We start from the raw sequence: 12156 nt of genomic DNA, 5'->3' as shown, positions 1-12156 counted from the left end.
GCTTGAACCTCGAACCTTTCGGTTAACAGCATTTCGCGCTAGCGAATTGCGCCACGGAGACATCGTGCTCCACTCTCACCACCATCAGAACATATTTTCAAAGCTATCAGCGCAAAAAAAGCAACACACCACTCCCGGGAGGGCTCGAACCTCCAACCTTTCGGTTAACAGCCGATCGCGCTAGCCAATAGCGCCACGGAGACAGTCGTGCCCCAATCTCACCACCATCAGAACATATCTTCAAAGCTATCTGCGCAAAGAAAAAGCGACACACCACACCCGGGAGGGCTCGAACCTCCAACTTTCGGTTAACAGCCGATCGCGCTAGCTAATTGCGCCACGGAGACAGTCGTGCTCCACTCGCACCACCGCCAGAACATTTCTTCAGAGCTTTCAGCCCAAAGGAAAAAGAGCGCCGCACCATCACCGGGTGGGCTCGAACCTCCAACCTTTCGGTCAACAGCCCATCGCACAAGCCAATTGCGCCACGGAGACAGTCGTGCTCCACTATCACCACCATCAGAACATATCTTCAAAGCTATCAGCGCAAAAAAAGCAACACACATTCCCGGGAGGGCTCGAACCTCCAACCTTTCGGTTAACAGCGAATCGCGCTAGCCAACTGCGCCACGGAGACAGTCCTGCTACACTCGCACCTTCATCAGCACATATCTTCAAAGCTAAAAGCAACACACCACTCCCGGGAGGGCTCGAAACTCCAATTTTTCGGTTAACAGCCGAACGTGCTAGCCAATTGCGCCACGGAGACAGTCGTGCTCCACTCTCACCACCGTCAGAACATTTCTTCAGAGCTATCAGCGCAAAGAAAAAACAGCGCCGCACTACCAGCGGGTGGGCTCGAACCTCCAACCTTTCGGTTAACAGCCGATCGCGCAAGCCAATTGCGCCACGGAGACAGTCCTGCTCAACTCTCACCAACGTCAGAACATTTCTTCAGAGCTATCAGCCCAAGGAAAAATAAGCGCCGCACCACCACCGGGTGGGCTCGAACCTCAAACCTTTCGGTCAACTGCAGATCGCGCTAGCCAATTGCGCCACGGAGACAGTCCTGCTACACTCGCACCACCATCAGCACATATCTTGAAAGCTATCAGCCCAATGAAAAAAGCGACACACCACTCCCGGGGGGGCTCGAAACTCCAATTTTTCGGTTAACGGCCGAACGTGCTAGTTAATTGCGCCACGGAGACAGTCGTGCTCCACTCTCACCACCGTCAGAACATTTCTTCAGAGCTATCAGCGCAAAGGAAAAAAAAAGCGCCGCACCACCAGCGGGTGGGCTCGAACATTCAACCTCTCGGTTAACAGCCGATCGTGCTCGCGAATCGCGCCACGGAGACAGTCGTGCTCCACTCTCACCACCATCAGAACATATCTTCAAAGCTATCAGCGCAAAGAAAAAAGCAACACACCACTCCCGGGAGGGCTCGAACCTCCAACCTTTCGGTTAACAGCGAATCGCCCTAGCCAATTGCGCCACGGAGACAGTCCTGCTCCACCCTCACCACCATCAGCACATATCTTCAAAGCTATCAGCCCAAAGAAAAAAAAGCGCCGCACCCCTACCGGGTGGGCTCAAACCTCCAACCTTTCGGTTAACAGCCGATCGCACTAGCCAATTGCGCTACGGAGACAGTCTTGCTCCACTCTCAACCCCGTCAGAACATTTCTTGAAAGCTATCAGCCCAAAGAGAAAAAAGCCCGCACAACCACCGGGTGGGCTCGAACCTCCAACCTTTCCGTTAACAGCCAATCGCGCTAGTAAATTGCGCCACGGAGACAGTCGTGCTCCACTCTCACCACCGTCAGAACATTTCTTCAGAGCTATCAGCGCAAAGAAAAAACAGCGCCGCACTACCAGCGGGTGGGCTCGAACCTCCAACCTTTCGGTTAACAGCCAATCGCGCTAGCTAATTGCGCCACGGAGACAGTCCTGCTCAACTCTCACCAACGTCAGAACATTTCTTCAGAGCTATCAGCCCAAGGAAAAATAAGCGCCGCACCACCACCGGGTGGGCTCGAACCTCAAACCTTTCGGTCAACTGCAGATCGCGCTAGCCAATTGCGCCACGGAGACAGTCGTGCTCCACTCTCACCACCATCACAACTTATCTTCAAAGCTATCAGCGCAAAGAAAAAAAGCAACACACCACTCCCGGGGGGGCTCGAACCTCCAACCTTTCGGTTAACAGCCGATCGCGCTAGCCAATAGCGCCACGGAGACAGTCGTGCCCCAATCTCACCACCATCAGAACATATCTTCAAAGCTATCTGCGCAAAGAAAAAGCGACACACCACACCCGGGAGGGCTCGAACCTCCAACCTTTCGGTTAACAGCCGATCGCGCTAGCTAATTGCGCCACGGAGACAGTCGTGCTCCACTCGCACCACCGCCAGAACATTTCTTCAGAGCTTTCAGCCCAAAGGAAAAAGAGCGCCGCACCATCACCGGGTGGGCTCGAACCTCCAACCTTTCGGTCAACAGCCCATCGCACAAGCCAATTGCGCCACGGAGACAGTCGTGCTCCACTCTCACCACCATCAGAACATATCTTCAAAGCTATCAGCGCAAAAAAAGCGACACACATTCCCGGGAGGGCTCGAACCTCCAACCTTTCGGTTAACAGCGAATCGCGCTAGCCAACTGCGCCACGGAGACAGTCCTGCTACACTCGCACCTTCATCAGCACATATCTTGAAAGCTATCAGCCCAAAGAAAAAAGCGACACACCACTCCCGGGAGGGCTCCAAACTCCAATTTTTCGGTTAATGGCCGAACGTGCTAGTTATTTGCGCCACGGAGACAGTCGTGCTCCACTCTCACCACCGTCACAACATTTTTTCAGAGCTATCAGCGCAAAGAAAAAAAAGCGCCGCACCACCAGCGGGTGGTCTCGAACCTCCAACCTTTCGGTTAACAGCCGATCGCGCTAGCCAATAGCGCCACGGAGACAGTCGTGCTCCACTCTAACCACCGTCAGAACATTTCTTCAGAGCTATCAGCCCAAAGAAAAAAAAGCGCCGCACCACTGCTGGGAGGGCTCGAACATTCAACCTCTCGGTTAACAGCCGATCGTGCTCGCGAATAGCGCCACGGAGACAGTCGTGCTCCACTCTCACCACCATCAGAACATATCTTCAAAGCTATCAGCGCAAAAAAAAGCAACACACCACTCCCGGGAGGGCTCGAACCTCCAACCTTTCGGTCAACAGCGAATCGCCCTAGCCAATTGCGCCACGGAGACAGTCCTGCTCCACCCTCACCACCATCAGCACATATCTTCAAAGCTATCAGCCCAAAGAAAAAAAAGCGCCGCACCCCTACCGGGTGGGCTCAAACTTCCAACCTTTCGGTTAACAGCCGAACGCGCTAGCCAATTGCGCCATAGAGACAGTCCTGCTCCACTCTCACCACCGTCAGAACTTTTCTTCACAGCTATCAGCCCAAAGAAAAGAAAGCGCCGCACCACCGCCGCGTGGCTCGAACCTCCAATTTTCGGTTAACAGCCGATCGCGCTAGCCAATTGCGCCACTGAGACAGTCGTCCTCTACTCTCACCACCATCAGAACATATCTTCAAAGCTATCAGCGCAAAGAAAAAAGCTACACACCACTCCCGGGAGGGCTCGAACCTCCAACCTTTCGGTTAACAGCCGATCGCGCTAGCCAATCGCGCCACGGAGACAGTCGTGCTCCACTCTCACCACCATCAGAACATAGCTTCAAAGCTATCAGCGCAAAGAAAAAATTCCGCCCTATCCAAGAAGTGAATGATGATGAGTGGGCGAAGATCCGGAGGTAAACCTGGTAAACCATGAATCCTCTGTACATTTTGCCCACTCGATTTTATTACATCGCTCCCCCTAGCGTACGTCGCCGCACTAAATCGAACGATTGCCTTCAACCAATGACACGCGCCATATGTGACATCATTCCTATTTTATAAGATCTCGCGTCTTTCATCAACTACAAGTACCGCTTTCTAGTTTATAACATCTTGCATCTTTTCATCATCAGCTACAAGTACCACCATCTAGTAAACACTACAAGAACTAAACGAGACGTGGCTACATACAGGAGACGGTACCGCCATCTAGGGAACACTGCAAGAACTAAACTAGAGGTGGCTACATGGATGGATGGATGGATGCTATGAGCGTCCTCTTTATAACGGGGTGGTGACAAGTATGCCACCAGGCTCGACAAAAAAAAACCTTTTTTCTTTTTTTATGTTGGCCTAATGCCTCTACTTCGATAAATTCTATCTTAATGGAAAAAAAGGTAAATTTTTAGCTTAAGTTTTCTGCCATTTACGGCACACTGTCCATATTTTATTTTTCCAATATTTATTTTTGTCCTTTCTCTCTAATTTTCTGCCACCAATACTCTAACCGTCTCTTACTTATTTCAATCGCGGGTGTGTTCAGCTTTCCATTGTTGTCCCTAAAACCCAAGGCTTCCTGTAGGCTCGTGCCCAAACGTACACCTGGGTGGATATCTCCACATTCAATCAGAACATGCTCCGCCGTTTCCTTATCTTTCCCGCAGCATGTGCATTGTTCTTCTTCTTTACTGAATCTTGCTTTATAACTACGCGTTCTAAGGCAGCCCGATCTCGCTTCAAACAGTAAAGCGCTTCCCCTTGAATTATCGTAAAATGCCTCCCTCCTTATTTCATTTTTGCCCTTTCGGTAGTTACTCAAAGCCGGTTTTTTCTCCATAGCTGCCATCCAGTAAATCCTCTCCGCCTCCCTGACTTTTCCCTTAACGCTCTTTGTTGACATATGGTTTACAATACCAGCCGTATACTTACTAGTGAGTCTTCTAGTTCTTTTTCTCCACTGTGTGTCCACGCTCTTCCTATACAAATAACGGAACACCTTCTCTGCCCATCTACTCTCCTTCATATTTCTTAGCCTTTCTTCGAACCTTATTTTGCTCTGCGCTTCCCTCGCCTCAAAACCTGCCCACCCCATATCGCCCTTTACAGCCTCGTTTGTCGTCTTCCCGTGAGCACCCAACGCGAGGCGTCCCACAGTCCTTTGATTTACATCCATTCCCGATTGCACCTCTGCCCTCATGCACACCACCGAGTTCCCAAAAGTAAGCCCTGGAACCATCACACCCTTCCACAGACCTCGAAGCACCTCATACCTATTGTATCCCCACAACGCTCTGTGCCTCATTATTGCCGCATTCCTCTTTCCTTTTGCTGCCGAGGCTTTTTCCTGTACCTCCATGTATCTATCACTCTCATTTACCCATACTCCAAGGTACTTGTATTCACTTACCCTCGGTATTTCTTGGCCTTGTATGGACACCGTCTGATCACAGGGATCATTGAATACCATCAATCCACACTTCGTTACACTGAATCCTAGTCCTAGAGCTTCACCTTCCCTTCCGCATATATTCGCCAGCTGCTGTATATCATCTCGACTGTCCGCAAATAAGACGATATCGTCCGCATAAAATAAACCTGGAAGCTTCTGCTCAATCATCATGTCGCCCTGTTTGTGTGACAGATTAAAACCAATGTTGCTACCTTCTAGCGCTTTTTCCATACTCACCATGTACAGCATGAATAACAGCGGGGACAAAGGACATCCCTGTCTCAGACCCCTGCTAACCTCAACCTTCTCTTTGCTACGCATTCCTTCCCACTCTATGCAAACTGTATTTTCTCGGTATATCTCCCTCAAAAGCTGTATACAGTCGTCGCCCATGCCCATTCCTTTCAATATATCCCACAAAATTTCCTGATTAACGTTGTCGTATGCCCCAGTGATGTCTAGAAAAGCCACGTACAAGGGCCTATTCTCTATTTTTGATATTTCTATACACTGAGTGAGAACAAACAGGTTATCGTCCAACCGCCTGTCGACTCGAAATCCGTTCTGAAGTTCTCCCAAAATATCGTTATGTTCGGCCCATGTTTATATTTTCATTTTTACTGCTTGCATCGCCATCCTGTATAGTACCGATGTAATGGTTAGTGGTCTATACGAGCGAATCTTGTCCTTTTCTCCCTTGCCTTTATAGATTAAGTTCATTCTACTTTGTCGCCAACTGTCCGGTATTTGTCCGTCCTTTAAGCTTTTTTCTACTGCTTTTAACAATGCTTCTTTAGTGTTATGTCCTAGTTCGTTAATGAGGCTAACGGGAATCCCATCTAAACCCGCGGCAGTGCGCTTTGGAATTTTTCCTTCGGCCTTTTTCCAGTTGAAATTATCAAGTACGAGCTCTTCCTCTGTTGCTTTCTCCGCCACACTTTTACTCACCGGGGAGATCCCCTGGACGCTCTTTTGAAACGAATCGGCTGTTACCTTTTGGATGTAACCTAGCGCTTCGTACCCTTCCAATTGATTTCCTCCTTCATCTAGAATATGTTGTTGCGTTGTGACAGACTTCCTACCTAGCGCCTTTATGTGGCTACAAAAAATCCTAGGCGCGGCCTCCTTTTTTTCATGTATCTCTGTCATCCAGCGTTCACTTTCACCTTTAATATTTGCCTCTACCAATTTCTGTACAAGGGATTTTTTCTCTAAATATATTTCCCATATTTTTTTGACTTCGTCCTGCGGCCGCTTCTCCTTTTTTGCCTTTCTATGCTCCCGTGATGCTTCGCGTCGCTTCTCGATCGCCTCCCGGATTTCCTTGTTCCACCAACTTTTTGGCTTCCTTTTTCCTTTCCAGCAAACAGTTTTCTTCTCTTTCCCTATCTCCTTCGTCATTAGATGTAACAGCTCACTATACTCCCAGTCCTTGCCTGGTATTTCGCCTACTTCTTCCTCGACTCTTGCGGCTATATTTATTATTTGTTTGTCATTTAAATACGAGCTGCCAGACTTTGATTCCATGCTCATATTTTCAGTTTCGTATCCCATTTGTAATGTTATTTGTTTATGATCACTACCCAAGCTGTTAATGCCTTCCTCGTCTATCCTCATTTCTGTCAGTTTGTGGTAAATTCCTTCAGTCATGAGACAATAATCAATACTTGATTGCTTGTTTCCGACTTCCCATGTGATCTGGCCGTCACATTTAGGCCCCGTGTTAACTATCTCCAGACTATGTTGCTCGCAAAGATCTAGTAATAACTTCCCATTGGTGTCTGAATATCCGTCAAGGTCATGTATGTGGGCATTCATGTCCCCTAGAAGGATGATTTCGGCCCCATTACCAAATTCCTTAATATCCGCACTCATGCAATCCACTATCTCCTGATTCTTTTCTCTGCAGTTATTCCCCGTCCACAAGTAGGCTACCCCTAGCCACGTTTCCTTTCCACCTACTGTGCCCAGAACCCAGAGGTGCTCTGAACACGTCTGTTTCACTCTAACCCATTTGGCTCCGCGGTGAATTAGCATTCCTACACCCCCACCTTTCCTTTCCGATATGGTCCTGTTACACCCTTCCCAAACATAATTTTTAATATGTGGTGGCTCTTCCAAGTCTCTAAGGTGTGTTTCTGTAACCGCATACACGCCTATCTGTTCTTTGTTTAACTGCTCCTCAATCTCTAACCATTTTGCCTTCTTTCTGCCACCCTGCATGTTTATGTAACTAATTGCAACACGCGCCTTTTTCCTTTTTTTTTTACCTTTTTTCTGGTTTTTCGCAATTCTACCTGTCAAAGCGTCCTCCTGGTTGTTTTCCCTGTTACGAGCTACCCCGGACTCCGAAGGGCCCGTGAGCCCCCCAAAAAAGCTACTGCGCGTCCTGCCAGTCGCCAGCCCACCTCGTGTCCAAGCCTCTTATCGAAATGAATCTTGTCTCTTTGGAATCCACCCCACCTGTGCACTTCCCTGTTTAAATCCACTACCTCGAAACCCTTCTCTCGACTAATTCGCCATATCTCTTTGTTTGCGTCGACAACCGCTCTTTGCAGGTTGAATTTGCGTACTGGTACTTCCGGTACTGTGCATACTACAATTTGCACCTGGGGGGACACGGTGCGCATGTCATCCACCCCTTTCGCCAAGGTCGTCGCTAGTCCTGACGATTCTTTTTTCAGGACGTCATTTAACCCTCCCGCAATTACAACGAGGTTACGATTGTTAGCTTTAGCTGCGAGTTGTTCACCCGCTTGACTCATTACTGTCCCCAGCGTTTGTCCTGGGAACGTCCCTATCGCCACTCTCTTGTCGCCTTTCACCCTTTCTTTGATTGCCGCTGCGCGTCGGACTAAATTTGAGTCACCGGCGATGATGACCTGTTCAGACATTCCTTCTGAAACCTGCACCTGGCTGCTGACTAGGTGACTAGCGTGAGTCACGGCTGCTGGTTTGCTCCCTCCCTCCCTCAAAACTTCTTCCCGGTAGCTGGGCCCTGTGGCCAATGTATCTGCCTTTGTCATGCCTGTTTCCTTCATCTCTCCCGCAAGGGGGGTCGTCGCCATAATGCTTCCGCCGTCACCTGCGTCTTCGTTCCCTTTCACGACCTTCGATAGGCCCTTCTCGGCTGCCCGGAGCCTTTCTTCCATGGCTGACGTTTTCTCTCGCTCCTTCGCCAATGCATTCCCCAGCTCTGCGATTTTCTCCATGAGCCCACTCTGGACCGCCATCATATTTTTCATTTTCTCCTCGAACTCGCACTGTCTACACTTGGCGTCATCTTCTGCTTTCTCCTCCGCACTAATTTCCACCTTCCGCCCTACCCCGCACTCTGAACACTTTACGGTCTTTTTGACCATGGCTAGCTCAGTTTACCGATGCCCACGTGTTAGAAAACTGTACTAAAATACACTGGTCTAAGCCAAAAAGAACCACAATAATAAATAAATACGCTACACTTCACAGCACCTGCGCATGCATGTGGTCGGTCTACGCGCAGGCTTCAGCCACGTGGTGGCTGAAGAAAAAAAAGACACAGTACAAAATACTAATAAAAAAACGTACACCGTACTAGACCTAATCAAGCTTTACGCTAGCGCCTTACGTTCTCATAACGCTACATATAGAGGCAAGCTGGAAACATGCAAAACCACTTATCTGTAGCTGTCATTCCGGAGCTCTCCAAAAACACGTCCGACCTCGCTGCCACTCGCCTGGACTTGCCATACAGGGGACGGTACCGCCATCTAGTGAACAGGGGACGGTACATACAGGGGACGGTACCGCCATCTAGTGAACACTGCATAAACTAAACTAGAGGTGGCAAATACAGGCTACAGGGGACGCACAGCCCAAGCCCTAAGGAGCTTCGCCCCTAAAAAAGCAACACACCACTCCCGGGAGGGCTCGAACCTCCAACCTTTCGGGTAACAGCCGATCGCGCTAGCCAATTGCGCCACGGAGACAGTTGTGCTCCACTCTCACCACCACCAGAATATATCTTCAAAGCTATCAGCCCAAAGAAAAAAAAGCAACACACCACTCCCGGGAGGGCTCAAACCTCCAACCTTTCAGTTAACAGCCGATCGCGCTAGCCAATTGCGCCACGGACACAGTCGTGCTCCACTCTCACCACAATCAGAACATATCTTCAAAGCTATCAGCGCAAAGAAAAAAGCAACACACCACGGCCGGGAGGGCTCGAACCTCCAACCTTTTGGTTAACAGCCGATCGCGCTAGCCATTAGAGCCATGAAGACGGTCGTGCTCCAATCTCACCACCGTCAGAACATTTCTTCAGAGCTATCAGCCCAAAGAAAAGAAAGCGCCGCACCACCACCGCGTGCCTCGAACCTCCAACCTTTCGGTTAACAGTCGAACGTGCTAGCCAATAGCGCCACGGAGACAGTCGTGCCCCAATCTCACCACCATCAGAATATAACTTCAAAGCTATCTGCACAAAAAAAAAGCGACACACCACTCCCGGGAGGGCTCGAAACTCCAATTTTTCGGTTAACAGCCGAACGTGCTAGCCAATTGCGCCACGGAGACAGTCGTGCTCCACTCTCACCACCGTCAGAACATTTCTTCAGAGCTATCAGCCCAAGGAAAAATAAGCGCCGCACCACTACCGGGTGGGCTCGAGCCTCAAACCTTTCGGTCAACTGCAGATCGCGCTAGCCAATTGCGCCAGGGAGACAGCCGTGCTCCACTCTCACCACCATCAGAACTTATCTTCAAAGCTATCAGCGCAAAGAAAAAAGCAACACACCACTCCCGGGAGGGCTTGAACCTCCAACCTTTCGGTTAACAGCCTTTCGCGCTAGCAAATTGCGCCACGGAGACATCGTGCTCCACTCTCACCACCATCAGAACATATTTTCAAAGCTATCAGCGCAAAAAAGCAACACACCACTCCCGGGAGGGCTCGAATCTCCAACCTTTCGGTTAACAGCCGATCGCGCTAGCCAAGAGCGCCACGGAGACAGTCGAGCCCCAATCTCACCACCATCAGAACATATCTTCAAAGCTATCTGCGCAAAGAAAAAGCGACACACCACACCCGGGAGGGCTCGAACCTCCAACCTTTCGGTTAACAGCCGATCGCGCTAGCTAATTGCGCCACGGAGACAGTCGTGATCCACTCGCACCACCGTCAGAACATTTCTTCAGAGCTTTCAGCCCAAAGGAAAAAGAGCGCCGCACCATCACCGGGTGGGCTCGAACCTCCAACCTTTCGGTCAACAGCCCATCGCACAAGCCTATTGCGCCACGGAGACAGTCGTGCTCCAATATCACCACCATCAGAACATATCTTCAAAGCTATCAGCGCAAAAAAAGCAACACACATTCCCGGGAGGGCTCGAACCTCCAACCTTTCGGTTAACAGCGAATAGCGCTAGCCAATTGCGCCACGGAGACAGTCGTGCTCCACTCTAACCACCGTCAGAACATTTCTTCAGAGCTATCAGCCCAAAGAAAAAAACGCGCCGCACCACTCCTGGGAGGGCTCGAACATTCAACCTCTCGGTTAACAGCCGATCGTGCTCGCGAATCGCGCCACGGAGACAGTCGTGCTCCACTCTCACCACCATCAGAACATATCTTCAAAGCTATCAGCGCAAAGAAAAAAGCAACACACCACTCCCGGGAGGGCTCGAAACTCCAATTTTTCGGTTAACGGCCGAACGTGCTAGTTGATTGCGCCACGGAGACAGTCGTGCTCCACTCTCACCACCGTCAGAACATTTCTTCAGAGCTATCAGCGCAAAGAAAAAAAAGCGCCGCACCACCAGCGCGTGGGCTCGAACCTCCAACCTTTCGGTTAACAGCCGATCGCGCTAGCCAATAGCGCCACGGAGACAGTCGTGCTCCACTCTAACCACCGTCAGAACATTTCTTCAGAGCTATCAGCCCAAAGAAAAAAAAGCGCCGCACCACTCCTGGGAGGGCTCGAACATTCAACCTCTCGGTTAACAGCCGATCGTGCTCGCGGATCGCGCCACGGAGACAGTCGTGCTCCACTCTCACCACCATCAGAACATATCTTCAAAGCTATCAGCGCAAAGAAAAAAGCAACACACCACTCCCGGGAGGGCTCGAACCTCCAACCTTTCGGTTAACAGCGAATCGCCCTAGCCAATTGCGCCACGGAGACAGTCCTGCTCCACCCTCACCACCATCAGCACATATCTTCAAAGCTATCAGCCCAAAGAAAAAAAAGCGCCGCACCCCTACCGGGTGGGCTCAAACCTCCAACCTTTCGGTTAACAGCCGATCGCACTAGCCAATTGCGCTACGGAGACAGTCGTGCTCCACTCTCAACCCCGTCAGAACATTTCTTGAAAGCTATCAGCCCAAAGAGAAAAAAGCCCGCACAACCACCGGGTGGGCTCGAACCTCCAACTTTTCGGTTAAGGGCCGAACGCGCTAGCCAATTGCGCCATGGAGACAGTGCTGCTCCACTCTCACCACCGTCAGAACATTTCTTCAGAGCTATCAGCCCAAAGAAAAGAAAGCGCCGCACCACCACCGCGTGGCTCGAACCTCTAATTTTTCGGTTAACAGCCGATCGCGCTAGCCAATCGCGCCACTGAGACAGTCGTGCTCCACTCTCACCACCATCAGAACATATATTCAAAGCTATCAGCGCAAAGAAAAAAGCAACACAACACTCCCGGGAGGGCTCGAACCTCCAATCTTTCGGTTAACAGCCGATCGCGCTAGCCAATTGCGCCACGGAGACAGTCGTCCTCTACTCTCACCACCATCAGAACATATCTTCAAAGCTATCAGCGCA

Source organism: Rhipicephalus microplus, chromosome 8 (assembly GCF_043290135.1).
Source record: "Rhipicephalus microplus isolate Deutch F79 chromosome 8, USDA_Rmic, whole genome shotgun sequence".
Taxonomy (NCBI): domain Eukaryota; kingdom Metazoa; phylum Arthropoda; class Arachnida; order Ixodida; family Ixodidae; genus Rhipicephalus; species Rhipicephalus microplus.
The sequence above is the reverse complement of the archived record's forward strand: the minus strand, read 5'-3'. Positions refer to the sequence as shown.